At 41.2% G+C, this 23,774-nt stretch overlaps 1 protein-coding gene across 50 annotated transcripts in view; it reads left to right on the top strand.

Moving 5' to 3' along the window:
* The first annotated feature begins 11,254 nt into the window (after positions 1-11,254).
* The window catches only part of BBX (BBX high mobility group box domain containing), a 201,401-nt gene continuing 188,881 nt past the window's right edge, over positions 11,255-23,774 (top strand). For 8 of the 50 annotated variants that reach the window (XM_065574292.1, XM_065574433.1, XM_065574305.1 and 5 more), the window contains exons 1-2: positions 11,255-11,409; positions 14,419-14,491. The gene's annotated coding sequence lies outside the window, so the exon portion shown is untranslated. Of the gene's footprint in view, positions 11,410-11,446; positions 12,388-12,513; positions 13,000-13,028; positions 13,668-13,772; positions 14,124-14,418; positions 14,492-17,236; positions 17,495-23,774 lie in introns of those variants that run through there. The other 42 variants (XM_065574287.1, XM_065574428.1, XM_065574283.1 and 39 more) reach the window with 32 other exon arrangements.

Consider the following 23,774-nt stretch of genomic DNA (forward strand, 5'->3'; position numbering starts at 1 on the left):
CTGGAAGCAGCGACATGTCCCCCCTCCAGCTCCTACGTGGAGGCGCAGCTCTGCCCCATCTGCAGGTGCCGCCCCTGCAGCTCCCATTGGCCATGTGGTAGCTGCGGGGGCAGCGCTTGGGGCAGGGGCAGTGTGTGGAGCCCCCTGGCTGCCCCTACATATAGGAGCCGGAGGGGGGACATACTGTTCCTTCCGGGAGCCGCGCGGAGCCCCCAACCCTGCTGCCCGGCGGGAGCTTGAGGGCCGGATTCAAATGTCTGATGGGCCATCTATCTCAACAGGTGTGAATTTCATCCTTGAAGAATAAGTGAGCAAGGCTGTTTCTCAGAGGCTAGTTTTTCTGTGTCAGCGTACAATAGATGAGTGTGTTTAAAATATGCTTTTAAAATGTATTTAGTTATTTATATTAAAGAAAGGGCTCATAGTGCTTGTGAAAGATGCTAGTGCCTTGACAGCCCTGGAGAGTCAAGCCTTGATTTTAACCACAGATATGAAATAAGCTTTTAACAAAATGAATCCCTTTCATAAGATCTTTCATTGGGTCAAAGCAAGAAGTGGCAGGATTTTGTAACTTCACTAGTACCACAGACTAACCATGACCCTCCATGGAACCCAACTCCAAGCTGGAAGGATACAGTGAGGTTAAAGCTTATATCAAGTACCATGTGCCAGGACAGGATGAATGCTGTAACATTCAGAGCTAGTATTTTTGTGGGAGTATCTAGGTTGGTATGGATGATCATAGCTATTGGGATGATAGATGGACCACCTGAATGGAGCTCGTGGACCACAGTTTGAGAACCTCTGATATATACTAAATGAGTCACAGACAAGACTAGGATAATTGGCAATAGCATCAGTATTGAGTCATCATGGTAATAGAGCTCTTGACTGTTGAGGGAAATCAAACCCATCTTCACTTTTCAAGCATATACACCTCTATCCCGATATAACACGACCCGATATAACACAAATTCGGATATAACACGATAACGCAGGGGCTGCGCACTCTGGTGGATCAAAGCAAGTTCGATATAATGCAGTTTCACTCGGTATATAATGCGGTAAGATTTTTTGGCTCCCGAGGACATTGTTATATTGGGGTAGAGGTGTATAACTGCTTGGGACCAAGAGCAGCTAGCTATGTATTCGTGAAAATACTCCAATAACACCAAGGTTTGTAGAATAAAGCCATCAGCCCCATGGCTGTGGTTTGTGCCGGGTTATTGCCATGTGACTGAAAGCAGATCATCCCGTGACTCACTGTGGAGGTCATATCTTGGAGTATTTTAGTGTATAGGCTCTGTAAAATTAGAGGTTAAAAAATAAAAATAAAGTCAGGAAAATATTTTAAATATTCTTACACTAATGAAAACAGCAGCAAGATTACTCCACCTCAGGCTGGCCTTAGGAAAATGCTGAATGGTCTAACAGGGAAAGCAACCTCACTGCCCCCTATTAGAATCACCATGGCCTGCTGGCCCAAATGATAGGGCATCACTTGGGAAAGCCTGTTATCACTCATGACAATAATTAAATGTCCTAATGTATTTGGGGGCCCTTTTATTAAACTAGTACAATCAGTCACATAAAAGTCCTCGGAACAGGACTACCCCACCCTTAAAACATACAAGAATACAGGTTTGAATGAATTAATTTTGCCTTGATTTAAATGCTACTGCATTTGCATTTAATGTAAGGAGAACTTCTGAAAAAAGAAAAGCAATGAAATAATCCACAGGGAAAAGACAGGGTGAACCGCAGATCAGAAAACAGGGAGAGTGAAAAAACAAATGCAGTGACAGTGTGGAAAGGAGCAAAGACAGTGAGAAAATGTATTGACTATAACCTGTACAGTGTTCCTACTTGAGTCAGTTTGTCTTTGGGGTAAAGAGTCTTCGATCCCTATGTATGGGATAGAATATAAAATGGGTCTGTATGTATGATGAAATGACTCAGCAGAACCAAAACACAGAAGCAGTCAGCAAGAGTTTTCTCTCAAGGGATAATGCTTTATAATCAGAAATCAAATCAAGTTAATATATAAGCAACAACAACAAAAAGAATAATAGAAAATCCCCAGCATGGGGTTCAACCAGTTCTATGATGAAAAGGATCCTACAAGTAAAATGGCTCCCCTGCTTCCTTATTCTCTCTGCAGCTAATAGTGGCTTTGGCCTGGACTGCTCTTCAAAGGAGAAGGTGCTCAAGCTGTTGCAATACACAGAACTGTTCAAGTACAAGCATAAACTGTGTGGAGACATTGAAGTCCAAAGCAGTTCAGCCAGTCACCTAAGTGAGGGTGTTACTGTATTTAGGACCATTTCTGGGCAGTCACTTTGGCTAGGTGGTTGCTTCATACAGGCATAGGTGCTGAAATAGGGGTGCTGCTGCACCCCCTGGCTTGAAGTGGTTTCCATCACATACAGGGTTTACAGTGTGGTTCAATGGCTTGCAGCACCCCCACTATACACATTGTTCCAGCTCCCCTGCATACAGGGAACTTAACATTGTAGAATGCTTGGCATTACCAGAGGGTGGTAGCTAACTAAAGGTGGGGCCTTCAGCTTTCAATGTTTTCCAAGGAAGATTAATATCAAATAAATTCATTGTGTATAATTTTAATGGTTTATTTAATTGTTCTCAATAGACAATTTTGTAAACATGATGAATATGCATTCTAGGAATGGTGCCTGTAACCCAATATACCTGGCTGCACATTTGTAGAAATGTACCCATGTGTGACAAATACATGTCTAAAAAAGAGAATACCAAACCCATGAATGTGAATTTGGCTGCATATCCATGCAAACTTACCTGCAGGAATAAAACTGAGCCCAGTACTCACTTGACTGGTGAAAAATGGACAGGTCCAATTGTGGAAATCTGACTCATGTTGGTGAGCATTTATACACGCCACTGGAGGGAATGGGACTACTCGTGTGAGTAAGTGCTCACCAACATGAGCTATAGCTCCACAATCTTGCTTTGCATAATCAGGCTCTACCCATATGCATTTGAGGTCCCTATTCATGCAGCATTTTCCTTTCATTCAATAAGATGTCGGCACGTAGAGTTAAATGGGTTGAATTTTTTCATCCCCAATATTTTTCTTGCCAATGAAAGGGAGTTCCACCAAAAATGAAAATTTAATGGAAAAATGTTTTATTATTTATTATTATTTTATTGCTGCATCACCTCAGACTTTGGATCCCATTAACTATGTCTGGTGGTAAAGGTACGCAAGACTGGACTGATAGTCAGTCAGTCAGTCACACACGCACACCCCTCCCCCACCCACGTTAAAATATTCTCTGTAGACAAGTGACATATTGGGAATACTCCATAGCCCATTTATGGAGGTTATTGGGAACCCTTCCAATGACTTTGAAGGGCTCTGGATCAGGCCTATTCTTGGGGACAGAATGGGGGGAAGCCGTTGTCTGTGCGGTGTCAGTTGTATGGATAAACAAGGAGAGGCTTTTGCTCATTGCTGTCAGGCTAGCACCTTAGTTCAGCATTATTCACGTATACAACAGACCAAAAATAAATACGTTTTTTAAAAGTTCCATTTAATTTTGACATCCAAGGGGCTCTGCGCAGGGTTCAGGGGGTTGACCCATGTATATGAGCTTGCAGGATTGGGGACTAAATGGGCAAGGTTTAAAAATACTGTAACAATAAAGTGAAAGTAGGCAAGGAAAACACGGCCAGGTGTGCATCAACACAAAGGATCATAATATGACTTCAGTGGGGGTCTGTGCAGCTGCAGGAGTCCACCTGCAAAGAGTTTTTGTAAATAGAGCAGAAAGATGGTCTAGTAGTTAAGGCAATGAGCCTGGCATCTTGGGAGACGTGGGTTTAATTCCACGCGTGGCAACAAATTCCAGTGTGACCTTGGGTATCTCTGTGCCTCAGTTCCCCTTTGATAAAATGGAGATATTTTCCTGCCTGATGGGGGCGTTCTAAGATTAAGAATATTACAGTCTGTGAGGCTCTCAGATTTTACAGTAATGGGGGTCAAATAAGGATCATGGATATAGGATCAGGGCCATGCTATGAAGGCAGCCCCAATGATTTCAGTGGGACTGCTTGAGGAGTACCATGGTAGGGAACGTGAGTGAAGGTTAGGTAAGTTAAAAACACACAATTAGGCATCAGGTCAAGGAGCAATATCATTTGGAAATTGGGGATGAGGTCAAATATATGTAATTTTAAAAAAGTGTATTCCTTTCTCCTTCCCCATATGTCTATACATTGAGTCAGACCCTCACCCTACAAAAGCATCTGCTTGTGCAAAACTGTTATGCCCTTGCAGGGTCCCACTAAAGCCATTCCTCTGCAGGATCAGGGCCCTAGCTCATAAATTCTTTGAAGCAGGCACCTGTCTTTTTCTGTGTCTGTAAAGAACCTAGCACACTTATGTCCATGATAATATTATTATTAAGTATTAATTAATGTGATTGATTACATCATTATCCTATTGTGATCAAATAATATCTGTTTTCAGGTGCAATTAAGGTTTGGGTACTTAGTCGTCTGAGGCACTAAACTGGTCCCCATATTCCATCGTGACACCTGTTAAATTTCCTAAATAGTCCTCAGCGCCCAATCCTGCAATAACATCCATATACACACAGAGGTCTGCCTGCCTCAGTTGCAGGGCCTATATTTGTATGTCTGGGGAGACTGATGGAATTGTTACAGGAAAGGGCCCGTAACGCTAGAACTTACGTTCCCCAAAGGTCTGACAGTCCAAGTTTAACCTTCAGAGCAAGGAGCAGGACACATCTGCCATCTTGAGCACAAGCTGGGAGGCAGGCAACCTAGGCTCTTTTCTCTGCTCTGAAACTGACTTTTCTCTGCTCTGAAACAGACTTCTTTTGTATCTAATGTAATGACTCACCTTTGTAAAGCATTTTGAGCTCTAGGGATGAAAACTGCTCTATATGTGTAAAGCATCATTATTATTATTATTGTTACCGTTCAGGCCTTAGTGCAAAGTGTGATGAGGAATGTTTATACACGGTTGTTTCAGATGAGAGTCCATGTTTGTTTAGCTTTTTGTATTATGTAAATTTGTATATGTACTCAGAGACATGGTGGAAAAATATTTAAAAAACAAATGCAAATTTGTCTATACTAATCCATGCCTTTCCTCTTTCTCAAGTAATGAAGATGCAGTGGTACTTAAGGGAGAAGTGGTGGATGGGTCCATGGACAAGAGCTGTCAAGAGCAAATTGTGGCATAACAAGCACAGGGGAAATGAGAGATCCTGGAAAGCAAATACAAGCTGGTTATGGAATTTTGCCATTGATTCATAGGTTGTAAACTCCTGGGGGAAGGGAACATGTCTTAACATTAGGACCCAATTCTACAAGGAGCTCTTCATGGGCAGACCCCTACGCCCTTGCAGAGCATCATTTACTTCACAACTTGTACATGGGAGCAGGAGTCTGCCAGCACAAAGCTTCTTGCAGAACTGGGAATTTAGGCTCAAATCCTACAAAGACTTAAACCTTAATTTTACTCATGGGAGTAGTTCCAATGAAGCCAATGAGTCTATTAATTTGTTTAAAGTTAAGCATATCCACAAGCCTTCACAGGACGTGGGCCTAAGCTTGCAATGTATGGTGCTATATGCATGTTTTTAAATGATATTTTATGTAAATATTTTTATATGGGATGGGAGCAACAAGGCAGCCTGAATTATTTCAGAATGAAAACTGATAGCACTTGGGGAAGTGCTAAGCACACAACTCCCATTCATTTCAGTGGAAGTTGTAGGCACTCAGCAGTCCTCAGGATCATGCCCTTAAGTCCAAATCTTGCTGGCCTTCTTCACTGGAAGGATTTGGCACCTTGATTATAAATTCTTCTGGACAGAAACAGTTTCTTCTTCTTTGGGATCCAGTCCTGAAGTTCCTGGAGATCAATGGGAGTTTGGACAGAAGGAGAATGACTGAACTCCAGTACCTCCATTTTAGTGAAAGGTAAATTAATACATAAGAATTATAATAAATTTATATATGACAGCAATAAGCACAGAGAGCAGAAAAGAGGGTAATCAAAAGAAAAGGTGAAAAGCTATTCAGCGGTATTGGAATGTGAAAGGCATAAGAAGGAAGGTTAGAGCAACCTGAAATTAAGCTAAACTAAATAGTTTTAATTACATTTTATGTTTGAAGTGGCTAAAAGTTGTAATTGTGATTTATATATTTCTTAACGCTTATGGCATTAAGAGACACTGCACAGTGACAGGGAAAATCCACTAGGTTTAGCACTGTGTTGACAAGGGCCTCACTATTACAAATGTTTAGGTGCATGCTTAATTTCAAGCATGAGAAGTCCCAGGGCCTCTTCAAATGCTTACAGTTAAGCATGTGCCTAAGAGTGTGAAGGATCAGGGCCTATATTTGTAAGGCAAAGAGGCCAAAATGAGGCTGAAGGCACCAGATTATATGTGCTCTGTTCTGCTGAGGGAAGCAAAGAGGCTCCAGCTAGCCTATGACTCAGTTCTCCTGCAAGGGTAGACTCATCCGCTTGCTGAAGGAATGTTTGTTTTTTTTCTGTTAGGGAGGTGAAGAGGGAAAACAATCTTTAGGGAAACACAGGGAATAAGAGAGGGCAGTGTATAGAGAGCACTGCACTGACAGGAGACCTGGATTCTATTCCTGGCTTTGCTACTGACCTGCCATGTTACCTTCAGTAAGTCACTTCACCTCTGTATCTCCCCCTCCCAACCTTGGTCTGTCTTGTCTATTTAAATTGTAAGCTCTTCAGAGCAGAAACTGTTTGTAAAGCACTTAGAATGATGGGTACCTGGTGTGGATTGGGGCCTAGTTTAGCCATTTAAAATAATAAAAAAAGAGAAAGGGGAAAATAGTAAGAAGAAAGTAGGAAATACATATGGAGATACAAAAGATGAAGGTTCATAAGGAACAGTTGAGGCATGGAAAGGAAAAATATAGCCTGAAAACGTGTATTCTAACTATAAATAATAGTATGAGGGAAACTGTGAACAAGGTGGAAGAGATGAAGACACCCAGCCATAGTGTTAAATTGTATCCTCTTGTGGTGACACCAGTGGAGGTTTGGCAGGCCTGTAAACACTGCATAATGATTCTCATCCACTTTCCTTGAATCCAGAAGGTTCTGAGGTGCTGCATAAGATGCAACAGCCTGCCAACTCTGTGGGTTTCAAGTGGCCCTCCTGCACTGGTCCTGTGGCCCGAGTTACCATTTCTGATCTGAAGGGGATATTCTATAGCTGTTCTGTTGTGGATGGAAACCTCTTCTTCCTTCAGTGTATGCACATAAATTATGGTTAATGTTAAAGTGTTTGTTTTCGGGGAGGAAAATAGGCCCTCCACTGTATAATTCTACTCCAGTGTTTCCTAACCTGGAGGATGCCAAGCTATGCCTGGGGCTGTGGATAGATATAGGCCACAGGAAAAGTGCAGGAGCCTGTTCCACCACTACATGATGCTGTACCTGCCTTACCCTTCCTTCCCCCCACAGCAAATATGCTTCCACAGCTGTGTATAAAGCCTAACAACGATAAAGCATATACTCCCATAGCTGTCTTACGGCCTTCTCTCTCTCTGCTCACGCAACAATGGTCACATGTAGCCACCACAGTAGAAGCTCCCACGGCTCCAGAGCCTGCAGGCTCAGGCAGACGCTAGCTAGCTCAAGCTTTTCTTTTCCCATGCCAACGCACTCAGCACAGACAGGAAAGCACCCTTATGCCAGCCCTACAGAGCAACCAAAGGCCACCTCTGCCCCACAAGCAGCCTCTGGTAGTGGTGGAATGGATAGGGAGAGGAATAATAAAGGGCCCACTCCTGTACCCATGGAAGTCAATGGACTTCCCAGCTGGCCTCAAAAGAGGAAAATACAAACATAAAACATAGAAAGGGGGGGAAAGAGAGTGGGGACAAATGATAGGATATACCGTGTTAATTGTGCCAAAGCATAGCTACTGGGGTACCACGGTACAGTGAGGGGCACCTAAACAACAAAACCCAACAATGGGATCTTCTCGTCTAGGCCCCAAATTCATCAGCATGTAACACCCAGTCAGAATTCTGTATCTGTGAAGAGCCCCAGTGACTCAAGTAAGGCTCTGCATGGGTGCAGTAGTCCATTCATTTGGAACACAGTCCAGGATCAGGGCCCTACTCTTTGGATTCTTTATTCAGATTTATAGAAATGCTTAAGAGGCTGCCTGGTCATACATTCTAGGCACCCTTGACATAACTTTAAAAATACAAGTTCAGCACAGCAGTACAATTTAAGATACTCCAAGGTGGTGGGCTAACTTAAAAATGCAAATCTCACACACACAATTCCTCACTGACTCTTCTTCCACCTTATAACTCTTGACAGTAGTGTGTGAACATCAGAAATATCTCCAAATGGGTGTTGTGAAAAATCCATCTGCTTAAAATAATATACACAAAACATAGGAAAGACATTCACTATCTCCCCCCCTCCTCCCATTGTTTATAAAAGGTGGCAGAGTGATAGCCCTAGAAAATTAAAGTCCTCTCTTGCAATATATGATAGGTACATCAAGGGCAATAGAACTCAAGCTTCTTATACTCCATACTACTAATGCACCTCAGTTCACTTGTGGAAGGACCATCTATCTCTAAGGGTGGTACTTTAGAGATAGATGATCCTTCCACAAGTGAAGGGTGATATGGTACCTTAGTTTCTATGGGAAGTGATTTTCCACTGACTTGCACCTTATGGAATCATTTACACCTGTGCAAAGTGGATGAAAATTTACATTCTAATTAGTAGCATTTGACATCCATTTTGCAGAGGTGTGACCAACCACATAAGGTGCAAGTGGGGAATCAGGCCACATAGATTCGCTTCTTTGCTGAGATTGCCAATAAGGGCACCAGTTGTAATGTAGAATCCTATTATGAACTGGAGCAACATCATCAATTCATTTCACATACACCACCAAACAGCCGCACTAATTAATTTTGTTCAGTAATAACCTTGGCTGGATTTGAACTGGTGATCAAGAAGTGAAAGGTGCCATGATACAATATTAATCCCCATGCTGTAAGGCAGTAAATAAGGTACAGGTACTAGAACTGGCACATAGGAACTTTAGGTTCTATTCCCAATTATGCCACTATTTAGCTGTGGCCTAGTTTATTTAACCTCTCTATGCATTAATTTCCACGTCTGTAAAAATGGAGATAATACTGCTTACCTACCTTTGTAAAATGTTTTGAGATCTATGTATGAAAATTACCAAATGTGCTAAGAACTATGGCCAAAATTTCCAAAAGTGACTAGTGATTTGGGATGCCTTGATTTTTTTACTGTCCGGCCTAAGATACCTAAATTGGACCGGATTTTCAGAGGATGACTCTCAGCCCTCAGCACTTTCTGAAAATCAAGAATGAAAACATTAAGTTGGGCACCCAAAAACCACTAGTAATTTTGAAAATCTTGGCGTATAATTCGTATTCAATTATCATGTCCCCAGCCATCCTTATTTACAACAAGAGCAAGAGTATGTGGTTTTACTATGCTGTTTAGAATTTTGCCCTTCTCCTAAGAAGAGTGTGATGCAGTGAAGGCCAAGTGTATCTCTTAGCCACAAAGAAATTAATATATATTTACACACATATACCCTCCTACAAATCTACTTTCTGTCATTTTAGTGAGATACATCATAATAAATAACTAATTTTAAAATGTTTGTAACTAAGGTGCACTGGAATAAAAGCAAGGAGAGGCCAAACAATAGGGAATGGGAGTTGAGGGGAATCAACCCCTTTATTATGAAGATCCCAGCAGTGGGAGCAGGTGGAGAGGACCAAAGGATAAAAAAACGCTCTTATATCTTAAAAATAAATGAATATGTTATCTGCATGAAGCTGTCACTCCCATTTTATGCTATTAGTTATTATTTATGATTTTGCCAAATGCTGCTTGGAAGACATAATCCTAGCCCCAAAGAACTTGCAATCTGAGGGACAGTTTCTGTAAATCATAAAATAAATGACACATTTTGTCTTTTAAAAATACTTAAGTAAAGTGCAGATGCCACAGGTTATCAGACATAATGAACAATAATACGGTGAATCAGGTTACAGAGAATGTTTTCCTTACAATTATTTTGTTTAATTTAAACAGAAAAAGGAGCTTTTCATAGTTGTAAGACGTGTCAGCAGGTTTTTCGAGGCTCAATTGCAACAGTGATGCAGTTACACCAAAAGTTGCTGGTGTCATACTGTTGTTTTGTTTGTGAAGGTCTGAGATTAAAAATAAATGTCTAGATTTACTTCACATCCATGTAAATGGTAATCTGTGAGAGACTCTTACAGGACTGCATGCATCACAGGGGAAAGAACATATGTATGGCATGCTGTGTAGATTGTTTTGTTATAATCTCCTAATTTATTTAATCAGCTTCAGTTTCCATATTAACCACTAATTTTAAAAAACAACATACTGTTTATGTTAAATTGGTAAAGGCCTCTGAAACACCTTTTGGAGAGAAAGATTATTAACACAACATGCAGTACTAGTCCTTCATAGTATCGCTTTGCAATGTTATTGTCCGAAACCCTTTTGATAGTTCAGTGAGTAAATGACCATTTCAGCAAACTGTTTATCTTCATTGTTTTCAGACCAGTGTGATGGGATTGATTTTCTGTATTTACTTACTAACTAGTCATTGACTATATGGATGCATTTCAGCCTTTCTGAACTTCTCTGTTCTGTATGTTTTGGCCTCTGAATGAATTCATCCCGAGTAAAAATAAAAAAGAGAGATAACCAGCAACAACTGAAATCCTGCCTTTTGCTACTTGTTTACCAGCTCAGACTGGCAAATCATAACACAAAGAATTGCTCTTCCATGGGGCACTATACAGTGGCAATAAAAAAACCCACTTCGGTATCCAGTGGAGTCGTAGTTTATTACCACAACCCTCCCAAGTCAACCAATGGACACCAGTTTCAAGCGTTTTAACTAGTGCAGATCATCCTTGCTCTCACTGACCTGAGTTTGCTGGTCCTTCTACCTGCCCTGCTAGGCTGTCTACAGGTCCTGAAACATTAGTAAAAGAAACGAGATGATCTTTGTGTGTGAGTGTGTGCATATGAGTGTGTGTGTGCGTGCGAGTCTCTCGCTCTTTGGGTGTAACAGGCCAGCTGTATGGCTGGCAAACCTGTCCCTCAGTCCCTGAGCCAATCGCAGGCTGCCTTATATAAAAATGAATGTTTTCAGTCTCTCCGGGTTGCATGTACTGTATGTGGAGCAGTGTACGGTGAAAACCGAGGCTCTGCTGAGTGCTCTTCTCTTCACTTTCACATAGAGAAACACTGACTGGCCACTGAAACATACACACACACAGACACACAGAGAGGTAAGTGCACACAACCCACAGCCTTTCCCTTCGCAATCCAGGCAGGAGAGGTGCCCTCTTCACACACTTTCCTTTCTATTACTCACTTAACAGCACTGGGGCAGCCCCCAAGGACTCCTCCAGCAGCAGCAGCCGGTAGGGTGGACTTGGAGGCAGGCAGAGACCTTTACATGTCCTGGGGTGCTGCTGCCACGATTTCCAGTCACTTTTCCTCCCTCTTTTCACCCCAGCCTTCATTTCAAACTTTGGGTGGGGAGGGGGTTTGTTTCTGTCGCCTCCTTTCCTCGTTAAAAGGCCGGGCGTGGAGGGGGGGGAAGGGGAGGTGAATTGCAATGCAATGCCTAAGGAAAAAAAATACACCAGGGGTAGGCCAGCCAGTGCCAGGCTGCGTTTGAACCAGTACCTCTCACCACAGAGAGGCAAGAGCAGCAGCAGCAGCAACAACGGAGGAGCGAGGGGTGGGGGAAGAAGCTGAAATAGAGAGGAGGGATAACAACAACAAACCAGCCACACCGGCTGTGCGTTTGTGGGGGGCTTGACAGGGAAATCGCGGCAGCCAGAAACGAAACTTCATTCCAGGGGCCGGTGGGGAAAAAAAGTGCGTTGATTTATTTTCGGGGCCAGGTTTCTCTGTGGTTTTGTGTCACTTAAAAAGAGAGAGAGAGAGAAGCCAATAACCACCAGGCTCAGTTGTTCGCTTTGAGAGTTGGGAAGCTATATTTTCCGGTAGAGCCATCCGTGCGATGCACTCCTTCCCTCCTCCCCCCCATGTTGTAATTTGCTAGAGAAAAAGTGGGGCTAGTGCAAGCCGGGGAGGAAGAAAGAATAAAGGGGAGCGGGGGAGGGACGGAGGAGGAGAGAGGCTGTGTCAGGATTTTGCATGAATGTGGGATTATGTTGTGTCAATAAGTTTAAGGTGGAGAGAGAGAGGCTGGGGGGGAAGGAAGGCCTTGGCTGTTTAAAGTCCTATTTCTGAAGGTAAGTTGTGACATTGGATGGTCGCGATGACAGAAAACTTGGAGATAATTTGCCCAGGGAGGGGGTTTGTGCCTTTAGTGGGGGTTACTCAGTCATCAGAAGCCAGATTGGTGTTAAACTGTTATTTGCTGCTGCGATATCGGGTCGCTGGTAAATTACAGAAATCAGACTCTTTCCCCCCCCCCCTCGTTTCTCTCTCTTCCTCCTCTCTCTGTTATTTGCAATGTATGAAACTTACATGGCTGGGAGGAGAGAACCGAGCCAGTGTAGGTTTGCAATGGGGGAGGAAGGGAGGGAATAGCATTGATCCTGGGATCTGTAAAACAGCAGGTTTGTGTTTAGAAATATCTTTTTACAGCCCGCTGCCGCTGAACGAGGAAGGTAAAATGAAACGATGCAAAAAGAAGCTGAGACAACATGTACGACAGAGACAGAGCGAGTGAGAGGCACAGACAAGCTATTTTTTGCTTTCCTTTTCTGTAGAAAGGGGAAAGAAAATGCCTGGGTCTCTCCCACTCCCTGTGAGCAATGGCTTGCTGCTTTTATTTTAACTGTGTGAGGGGCAAATTAGCGACTTCTCACGAGAGGATCTTGTTTAAAAGTTTTTAAGAGGTGAGAGAGTATGTGTTGGGGAAAGAGGGGGAGCCCTGTGGAAGGTGGTGGCGAGAAACCAGCTAGGCTGCTGAGGATGGTCACTTGGCCTGGGGCTTTGAAACCATTGCCTCTCCTACTAATGACACGTTCAAGTCCCAGATCTAGGCGCAGCAGGGGTGGGGGCAGCTTGCCACCTTCTCAGCCCACTCCTCGATATTAACACGCTGTGGAGATGGAGCAGGGACAGGAGTCTAGGTCTCCATGTGGCTCTTTGCAGCAGCAGCAGCACCTCCTCCCCGGTGGCAGCAGCGGGATCATCGCCCGGGCCCGCGGGGAGGAGGAGGGGAGCAGTAGCAGGGAGGTGTTTTTTGCCAGTCTGATTCACCAAATCTCGTTGGGGAGGGAAAGCTGGAGGACTGTGGGGAGCGGCCCCGTCGTCGTCCCCCATTCTCCCCCTGCCTCCCTCCCCTCCTGAAAGGTGTTGTGCAGACTTTTCCCCCTGGGAGGGTGAGATTTGTGCATTACATTATTGCTCCTCTCCTCCCCCCCCCAAAGCAAGATGGACTCTCTTCTCTCTCTCTCTTTCTCTCCCCCCTCTCCCTGTGTCTTGTCAGCCTTTAAGATCGACATTTTGTAACTAAGATGCAAACTTGATGGTGACCAGGAGGAAAAAGGGAAAGCCGTGGGTCAGTCTAGCCTCTCTCCATATTTAATACCTTTCCTTTCACCCCACCCCAGAGCCCGGATTCTAGTGGCTCTATACTTTGCACAGGGGGTGGGTAGCGGTGGTGGCTTGCAAATGCATTTCCCCATACACTGTCTGGATTCAGGTCTCTAATCTCCGTGTGGATTGCGATGGTGGAGGGGCTTGTTTGGCGATTTCAGGACTCTCTAGATCTGGAAAAGGGGAATGGGCATTACCTGAAACAGTGCTACAACGTTGCAGCCGCCTCTCTCTCTCCCTGTGTATATCTCGTACCTGAAATCTGGGCTTGCTGATTTCCTAATATTATTATTACGTCGCTGAATTTATCCACGCTGGGGATTGAGCGAAAGCACTTGTGTAAATCGTTCGGCTTTATTGTGGTTTATTTTTGTGACCAACTTTCTGCCTTTTATTTTGATACATCGCAAATTTCATGGTGAGAGAGAGAGAAAATAACCCACCCCGCTGATGCACACTCAGATGATTTGTTCCATTTGCCCAGTCCTAATGCCCTTTAAAGACATGGTGCATCTTTTGTTTGCTGTTTAAGGTTTCCTGCGACTGTCAACCTGCTTCCCGTTTTAAGGAGAACTTATACGAGGGGGAGGGGTGTGTGAGGAGGAAGCAAGTTTCAAGTTTTGGGAATTTCTCCTCTTGTTGGCGTTGTGGCGAGTTGCAATATTGTAAAATCATGGTGTACTGATGATGTGCCTGTATTTGATACTTTATAGGTCACTATCACATGACAAAGGCTTCGAGACAGCTTCATCTTCCTCTGTCTGTAATTTCCATTTGCCTTCCTGGGTAAGTATGTAAACTGTACAGGGGGGGAATAGTGTAATTGTTGTTAATGAGATACAGGCTATCTTCTCATTCCTTTTCATGGAGGAGATGCTTGTTTTAGCACCTCAGAAAACATGTCTTCTTTTGGGTGCCCACGGGAACTGTCAGATTACAAAGTTTGTGTGTTAGGAATGCAAGGGGATGAGTATTATGAACATGAAAATTAGAAGGCCCTCAGTATTGGGATCGTATTAGCTCATTTATGAAAGAAAAGCCCCTGGCTTTCAAAGAATAGTTGAATTATGGCAAAAGTTTTAAAACAATGATTGGAATATGAAAAGTGCAACTTTGTGAGCTAAAAATTTATTAACCATATACAGCCTGTGAAACTTGAGGCTGGCAGTAGAGATGGGAAAAATATGAAGAGGCTTATGTTTAAGAAATCTAAGAGTTGTCTTCTAGGAGTTGGGGGATAGTTGTAATACTAGGGTGACAGGCATTAACTTGGTTTTAACATGCAAATCCCACTTTCCTGGTAATTCTTGTGCTTTCTGTATCTCTTACCATTTCTCTTCCTGGGATTGGTTAACACAGGTAGCTACTGAATTTGAAAGACAAATTTTAGTGATTAAATTGCTAAAATTTCCAAAGTACTTTTAGGAACCAGAGCATTTTTGTTCATTTGCTTTGGAAGAGTTTGACACTATTGAACCAACATATTGTACTTGTTTCAAACAGAGGTTTGAATCTGTGGGGCCAAATGAAGAGCTGGTATAAGTGGGTGTAACTCAAATAGTGTCAGTACAGTTGAACCCACTGACAGTGGTCTGAATTTGGCCCCGATGATGGAAAAACATAGCAACATTGCAAATATTGAATATATATAATTAAAAAAAACCCCAACACACACATTTAGGAGGTGAGTTTAGTTCTCATAAAAGCTCATTAATAACACAGTCTTGATCTTCAGCAGCCCTTGTATGGCAAACATGAGGTATGTGATGATCCCAAATAGGCAAAGGAGGCTGTTGGGAGTCGCTGCTTTTGTGGGATCTTTTGAAATGGCTGCAGCCACAATACTAACTAGTGGGATACTGGCACCAGAGAGACTGTGCCCCATGACTTGTCAGAGTGTTGGAGGGAGGTAGATTCTGTTTCTTTTCCCAGTTCCTGCAGAGATTAACACCCACATTCCAATAATTCAGCCTGTATGGGAAGTAGTGAGTGGGGGTATATACATGCCTTTCATCCTTTGACATAAACTATAATGTCGAAAGAAATTTAACACAAAATAAACTAATTACAATTTTATTACAAGACCAGTTGCACTGGAAAAATATAGTTCTCAAAAACTGCTAACCAGATTTTATAATCTTATTGATAAGAATCACATTATGTGCAGAATAATTGATACAACAGTCTTTACAAAGTGAAATTGCATATAAAATTCAAAAGCTTACTGATAGGACCCAGACTGTTGCTCAAAGCTGAACACACACACACACACACACACACACACACACACATATTTGACTTCAAATGTAAACAGAGAATTTTTTATATATATATATATATATATATATATATATATATATATATATATATATATATATATATAATTATTCTGTACACTACAAAGGGCTTTCTCTTTATTTGGTATAATGGTGTAGGATTTTTGGGAAGAGCAGAACTTTGAGACCTTACATCATAACTGGCATTGTCCTATTACTGTCCTTGGTCCTAGTACTTAATATATAGCTTCCACACAATATTCAGATGTGTGGGTGCATAGAATTCTGTTCCATAAATAATGGGCTGATCGTGTTCTCCATACAGCTCTACAAGAACTGGACAGTTTAATTCTACTCATACTTACAGAATCAGTGTAAATGCAGCTCCAAATAGCATTGAAATGGTATTTACAAATTAGGAAGCAGAGAAATAGTAAAATATCCTAGTGAAGAGGAGGGAGTAATGGAAACTTTAAGGAAGCACTGAATAAATTTTTGTTGAAATTGAAAAAGTAATATAAAAATGTATCTAGTTAATGGTAGAATGGAGATTTCCTCAAGTTTGGCTGTTACCAGATACTTTCATTTACTTTTGGGAATTCTTCTGTTTGATGAAAGTAGAGATTTTTTTTTTTAATCACATGGTTTTAGGAGCTATAATCACTGTATAATTTGATTTTAAACAGAGTTTAGTAAACAATTTTCATACAAATCCCAATATAATGCATAGGGTCAGATTTTGATCTCAGTTACAAACTAATCTACAATACTCCCAATGAAGTCAGGTGTTGTGGGGGTGCACGGGTGGGGAATTGTTTCCTCCAGGATCCATGGGCAGAAGGACCAATAATCTCAGACACTGGCACATAATCTCAAACGTTGGGCATATCATCAACATACACGACTTGTCTGAATTACTGGAGCAAAATAGTAAATAAGGTTTCAAGTAAACACATAATTAAAAATAATGTAAAATCCTCTTTTTGGTGTTTTTGATCAGCACAGAATATTTTAGTGAGCAAATCTAAGACCTGTATTACAAACCTACTGCATGCCCATGGAAGTTACCTTCAGCAAAAGGCCTGTAGGAGAGACACATTCATTTATAGGTATCTTCCTGTCCAATGTCAGGAGGAAAGCCCTAATGTCTCCTAGTTGTTCTTTGAGTAATTAAAGATATTAAATGTCAGTTTTCTACATTTAATATCAGTGATAAAAATATTAAGTATAAAAATGATTTTCTTTCATCCCAAAGGATCTCAAAGCACCTTACAAACTATGACCCCAACCCAGCAGATCACATAAGTAATTTTAAGCAAATGAGTAGTCCCATTAAAGTCACTCATGTGGTTAAAATTATACCTGTGCCTAGGTGATCTGCTGGAGAGGGGGCCTAAATACTAACAACAGCACTGAAACATCGCCAACACTGGAGTGGAAAGTGACTGTCATCTTGCATACAACACACAATGTAACAATGTGAGGATAGGAAATTTCGGCCAACAGAATTGAGGTAAATCTTTCTTTTACATAATGTGCAAAAGGAGGATGTATACCCACAAAGTAACTAAGTCCTCTGTTTTACTTTTTATGGTAGATCTATCGGTGCAAAGTAATTAGATACATGTGTATATAGTTTGTTTATGAATCCATTCACCCAGCACCTGTGAGGTGAAACATGGCATCTGTTTAGCAGTGCATTGCCTCCATAATATTCAAGATTTCATGTATATTCAAAAGTGGTTTAGAGTGGAAGGATGGCATTATAGATTAGGCCCTGGAGTGGGACTCAGGAGATCTGGGTTCAATTTCTGCTTCTGCCACACATTACCTGTGTGACCTAGGATAAATGGTTTAGTTCAGAAAGTTTCAAAAGTGGCCACTGGTTTTGCCTGACTTAATTTTTCAGTGTGCTGCCTTGGGCTGAGCAGGCACAGTTCCAGTTGAGGTCAATGGGAGCGACAAGTGTTAAGATTGAGTCACCCTGAACTAGAGACTGCTTTTGAAAATGGAGGCTTTTATCTCCTGCTGCTTCACTTTTCCATCTGTAAAATGGAGACTATTAATATTTCCTTGTATCATAGGAGTGTTGGAACATTAAACTCATTCATATTTGTGGGCTATTACAGTGATGTGAGCAATAGAAGTACCTGTAGATAAATCACATAGTGCACATGCTATAGCACAGTTTTTCTTACTGATTATTATGTTTCATAATTACAAATGATATTACTCTAAATATCTTTTATGTTTCCTTTTTACTTAATAGGCCACTTAGCTTGATTTAAATACTTCAATTATAGGTATTAAAATTACCTCTAGAAAGTAAATCTAAAAAAGTCAACTTTCTTTCATTTAGAGTATAATTTATTTAGTTAGTTTGTTTCTGTGGTGTCTTGTTCAAACCCATTTTATTTTTCAATTTTATATTAAAATGTTATTAGTTCAGACCCCCATTTGTAGGTCCACAATAACAACCAGCTCTCTGAGTTTAGCTGATGGTTTCAGTTCTGTTGCTAGTGGACATTTGTCAATTTCACAAAAAAAGACTATCACAGCTGACATCCTCCTTGATAGTTTCAGAAGAGCCCAGGACTGAATGAGCATAAAGATTAAGCTAATTGTAGGAGTGAGCCACCAAGTCACTGTTGAACCACATTGGTGAGGCAATGTGGGGAAGTTTGCATTCACATTGCTGTTCTTGTTCTAAAAATAAACAATAATAATTAGCAGTGATAGGTCCTGATTCAGAAAAGCACTTACACCTGTGCTTCCAGCAAAGTACTTGAACCACTCTGTAGTCATAAATCTCAGAGGTGGGCCAGCATTATTATCTCCATTTTGCAGATGGGAAAACCGAGGTGTAGAGAGATGAAATGGCTTGCGAAAGGTCACAAAGCAGTCCAGCAGTAGACCCAAGAACAGAATCCAGATCTTATTCCGACACCAGTGCCCTGTTCCCTGGAACATGCTGCCTCCAAAGCCCTGATTCAGGTAGTTGCTTAAGCAGGTGCACTGAGCATGTGAGATGTCCAATTGACTTCAGTAGGACTACTGATATGCTTAAAGTTAGACACCTTTGGTACCTTTCTGAATTGGGGATTTAAATTTATAGGACGCCAGCTGTGTCTATTTGCTATTTTGCCAGTAATTCACTTAAAGTTACTAGCGCAAAAAAAAAAAAAAAATTGCAACTAATATTCAGCTGTAAGTTTCTCATTATAGTCAGATTTATGGACAGGAACTTCTAAATAGCCAGCAATTTATTAACCTGAGGCTTTTGCCTTTTCCGTTATGTGCATCAGTATTTAACCAACAGTGGATAATTTTTTACTTCCCAGCATCAAGTTTTAGAAGATGTTGCCTTGCAGGCATGTGGTAGTAAAAGAAACAAAATGTACTAAAACTCACCCTCCCCTACAATGAAATTATGTTAATATTTATAATTTATTTAATTTAAATCAGCATTAACTTTAATATGAAACGTATAACTTCCTGAAGCAGCTACTTTGGCTATATGACCATATTTTGGTAAATAAAGGTGATTTAGCAATTTGAACTTTTACTTCTGAGCTCAGTAAACATATTTCAGCATATCAGATATTCAGATTTGCTGGTTACTACTTCTTGACTGAGGATATGTTCGCTTTGATTTAAAATAAAAGCTCTCTTGGAGGAGAGGAAAAATAAATGCACCTATTTGTAGTGTGCGCTCACAATGATAGCGGTGCTTTATTATTTTTAATATTTATAAACTCAGTTACATAAGAGATTAATGAACAAAGAAAAAAACACACTTTTGACAGAGTTTCCAGCACTTCTACTTTCTTCTTCTCTAGCATAGATATGCATAATGTTAGAGCAGGTCCATATGATTTTTTTTTTTTTGTATGAATAGGAAACTTCAACAATTCAACATGTGAAAATATACTGGCTTCGGGTACCTCTGCCTGCAAGAAAGTTTAATGCAATGAAAACTTAGTCATTAGCAGGGGAAAGAAAGCTAACTGAACTTTATAAGAGTAGATTCAGATTGTTAGTTGCTTAGGAGATATAGAATTTTTTTTATAAGAAGAAGCCTTTTCCAATAGTATTTTGGTGGAAGAGATTTTATAAGTGATGTAGTTCTACACAGGTGAAAAAAATCACTTTGAAAATATGAAGTAGCACTCCACTGGTCTGTAATGTCACTAAGGGCTGTGACAATCAGGGGCCTCATTCAGCAAAATATATATTCAGTGGGTTTCCATGAGATGGGATCTGTAGAGCTTAATTCAGAGTCGAGAGACCAAAAATGTCGGTCTGTCTTTGCTATGGATCTTAACAAGTTTTTGTCTCCCCCTTCCCTTGCTGGTTTGCAAGTGAACGGGAAGGTGCATCTCCTCCAGTGCCTGTTTTTCTGAAAGGTAATAAATATGACAGGCTGTGTCAGAATCTGCTCTCAGCTTCACCTTTGTAAAACCAGAATAACCCCAGTCACTGTAATGGAGTTACTCTGTGTATGCACAAGTGTAACTGAAAGTTCCATGTCACCCAGTATGCCTGAAAGAATGTATGCCAAAGGATTCATCCTGCTTCCACCAAATTCAATGAAAGCAGGAGCAGACTGTGGAGGGCCTGATCCTGCTCTTATTAATGTCAGTGACAGCAGAATCAAGGCCATACAAGGGTACAAATGAAGAAGGCGCACATAGGGTGACCAGACAGCAAATGTGAAAAATCGGGACGAGGGTGGGGGGTAATAGGAGCCTATATAAGAAAAAGACCCAAAAATCGGGACTGTCCCTATAAAATCGGGACATCTGGTCACCCTAGGCGCACACAAACTACCAGTGCCCTGGTAGAGTAGGACTGCTAAATACACCATGCTGCTGTTGCATTGAGGTCTTTGAACCCAGGCCTTTTCAGTCTCTGCAACATAATATTTTCAACGAGCTCCATCAAGACCTTTCAGAATATGCTTTGGCATAGGTCTCATTTGTTCTCCAGTTTTATTTGTGTCTGTATGCCACTTTGTCAGGAGTTACCCACACTGCTAGCAAGAGCTCTTGAGGCTGGGTAATACACATCACATGATAATAGTTAGGATTATGTCTCTTGCAGAGGAATAGTCAGTCGTCTTTCTCCAGCCTGTGTTCTTTTTATGCTATTTTTGTGTGTATGGGATTTTTGTGGTTGTTAAAGCAATACATATGAGGATGTCATCACAAGAGATTTGCAGATGAACCTGGGGTAGAGGAGAAGCAGGGTGGCTAGATTTCCTTTCACTTACACCAGTTTAAATCTGGAGTAACTCTACCAAAGTCAGTGGAGTTAAACTCGTGTGAGATTCTGATCCAAAGTCTGACAGCAAAAGCCTCAGAAGGAAGTCTCCCCCAGTAGTGTTTTTCGCCAGGTTGCTGAAACTGTATTGTTGGGTTTAGCCAGGTTGGATTTGCTTTCCACAGATGGTCTTTGAGCCGGCTAGGCAATGAAATATGCGACAGTGATTTTTCTTAGAGAGAGGATTATACATTGGGAAACTAAGGCATTTTTGGCCTAATTGTCACTGAATAACAGACTAGGGCCCAATTCTGCATCTGGATCCGTGCAGTTTGATTCCTCACAAGCCACAGTGACTTCAGTGGGGCTCTGTGTGAGCATAGGGATTCACCCATATGCGTCCAGGTGCAGGATTGGGTCCCTAAAGTTGTTAGAAGCCTCTAATTTTCCTCAGAGGAAGCAGCACATACCTTTGCTTCACATTATTATTAATTATCATTTATATTACAATAATGCCCAGAGGGCCCAATCTGGGTCATGGGCCCATTATGCTGGAAGCTGCACAAACACATAGTAAGAGACAATCCAAGTCCCGAGGAGCTGACAATCTAAAATGACAAGAAGTATAGGAAAAGAGAGAGGGGAAGAGAGAGAGTCAAAATATACAGACTTCCCCTACCTAGCTGAGAGGGTATTCTCCCATTTTATGTTTTCCAGTCTATTTGTTGCTGAAGTATATGGCGCTCGCATTATGATTTGTTGCAGTAAAACATGCCACCCTAATTTGACCTTGGTCCCAACAAGAAGGATCTTCTCTGGGCCAAGCTTTCATTTATGCCTTGTTTAAACTACACTGCCAGTAATGCTTCCCTAACAGATAGGTATAAGTGTAGGGTTAGGAAAACCATTATGCTTCTAAGATTTGATGTTTGGGTTTCAATACTCATCAAGAAATCTTTAATAAACCTTCCATGTAGATTTTGAATGCTTGTTATTAAGGGAGCATGCCACTACCATTGTAGTTCAGAGCAAGATCAGCTATGAAAATCTCAGACACCCTGGATGGCTAAGTAAGGGGTGCTTTTGGTAAATCCAGAATAGAACTGTGTATTGGGGAAGAAGTATTATCACACCCACCTTTCTGAAATGTCCAACTGTAGCATTTCTTTCTCTTTACAAATGGTTTCTTCCTGCCCAAGTTTCAAGTTGACTATCTCTGATTTATGCCGTGTGGAAAATGACATGCATGGCTCAAATCATGCCAGTCAGTGGGCATTCCAAGTACCATACTTGCAAGATCAGAGCATAACTTTAATTTGAAATGGTCTGTAAAATAGATTAAAAAAAAAAAGTAGAACTCCTTTATTTAGTTTGGGTGGAATATTATTTCTGTACATCATGTTAAATATCAGCCATACACACTATTCTTAATATATTTTGAAATAAGTATGCAAAATTGAAGCATGATCAAATACTGATTATGAGGCTGGTGTACAAATTAATAAGCAAATTAAAATAGCATAATTAATTTCCAACTTCATTAGAAGAAACAGAGACATGGAGGGAGGGGGAGAAAGGGGAGGAATTAGATGTTTGCGAAATGAAAAGTGCCAAAACTGGTAGTGAAGTAGGTTACACAAGTAGCTATTGAAAATGTAGTATTCTGGTCCTATTGATAAGAACTTTCTTAATGCATAAATAGCAACCAGAAGTTCCAAAAATCATGAAATCAAGGAGGTTAGATTAAATAGAGAAAACTAGTTTTTCAACTGGAACAAGCAGAGGTAGCTTTACATTTTGTTTATTGGTATACAGAAGATTAACAAGAGGAGGTAAAATATGAAGGGCTAAATGCTGCCCTTGAAAGTATGTGTGGAACTCTCATTGACTAGAAAGATAATTGCATGTGTGCATTTGGGGGTGAAATCTAGCTTTAAGTATTTGAATGCAAATTTGGTAATACAGCCATATTTGCTTTAAAGCCGTTGTTTGTGCCTGTTGCCAAATTACAATACTGCTTTATTTCTAATTTAGTAATTCAGTATACAAAGTAGTCCATGGTGTTTCACTGCACTTGATATGGTGACAAGCAACTGCAGGGTATGTGAAATGAGTTGGACAGTCAAAACGCACACTGTACGGCAAGGCTAAGATTTTCAAAACTGATGCAGTGATTTGGACACTCCATTTCCATTCAAATTAATTAGAATTGAGCATCCAAAGCCCTTTGGCAGCTTTTAAAATCACAGCCAAACTGTTTAACTCTTAGAAATGACTAGTTTAGGGTGCCCAGATAGCAAGTATGAAAAATCGGGACAGAGTGTGTGGGGTAATCAGCACCTATATAAGAAAAAGCCCCGAATATCAGAACTGTCCCTATAAAATCGGGACATCTTGTCACCCTAGACTAGTTTGACTGTTCACAGGAACAGTCCTGTCACCCTGTCAAAAGCAAACTTTGGGGTGTGTCCCCTTTAAATTCTTTGCAGGATTATCTGATATTGGTTAGTTACAGAAGACCCATCGGTGGG

Source organism: Chrysemys picta, chromosome 1 (genome assembly GCF_011386835.1).
Source record: "Chrysemys picta bellii isolate R12L10 chromosome 1, ASM1138683v2, whole genome shotgun sequence".
NCBI lineage: Eukaryota > Metazoa > Chordata > Testudines > Emydidae > Chrysemys > Chrysemys picta.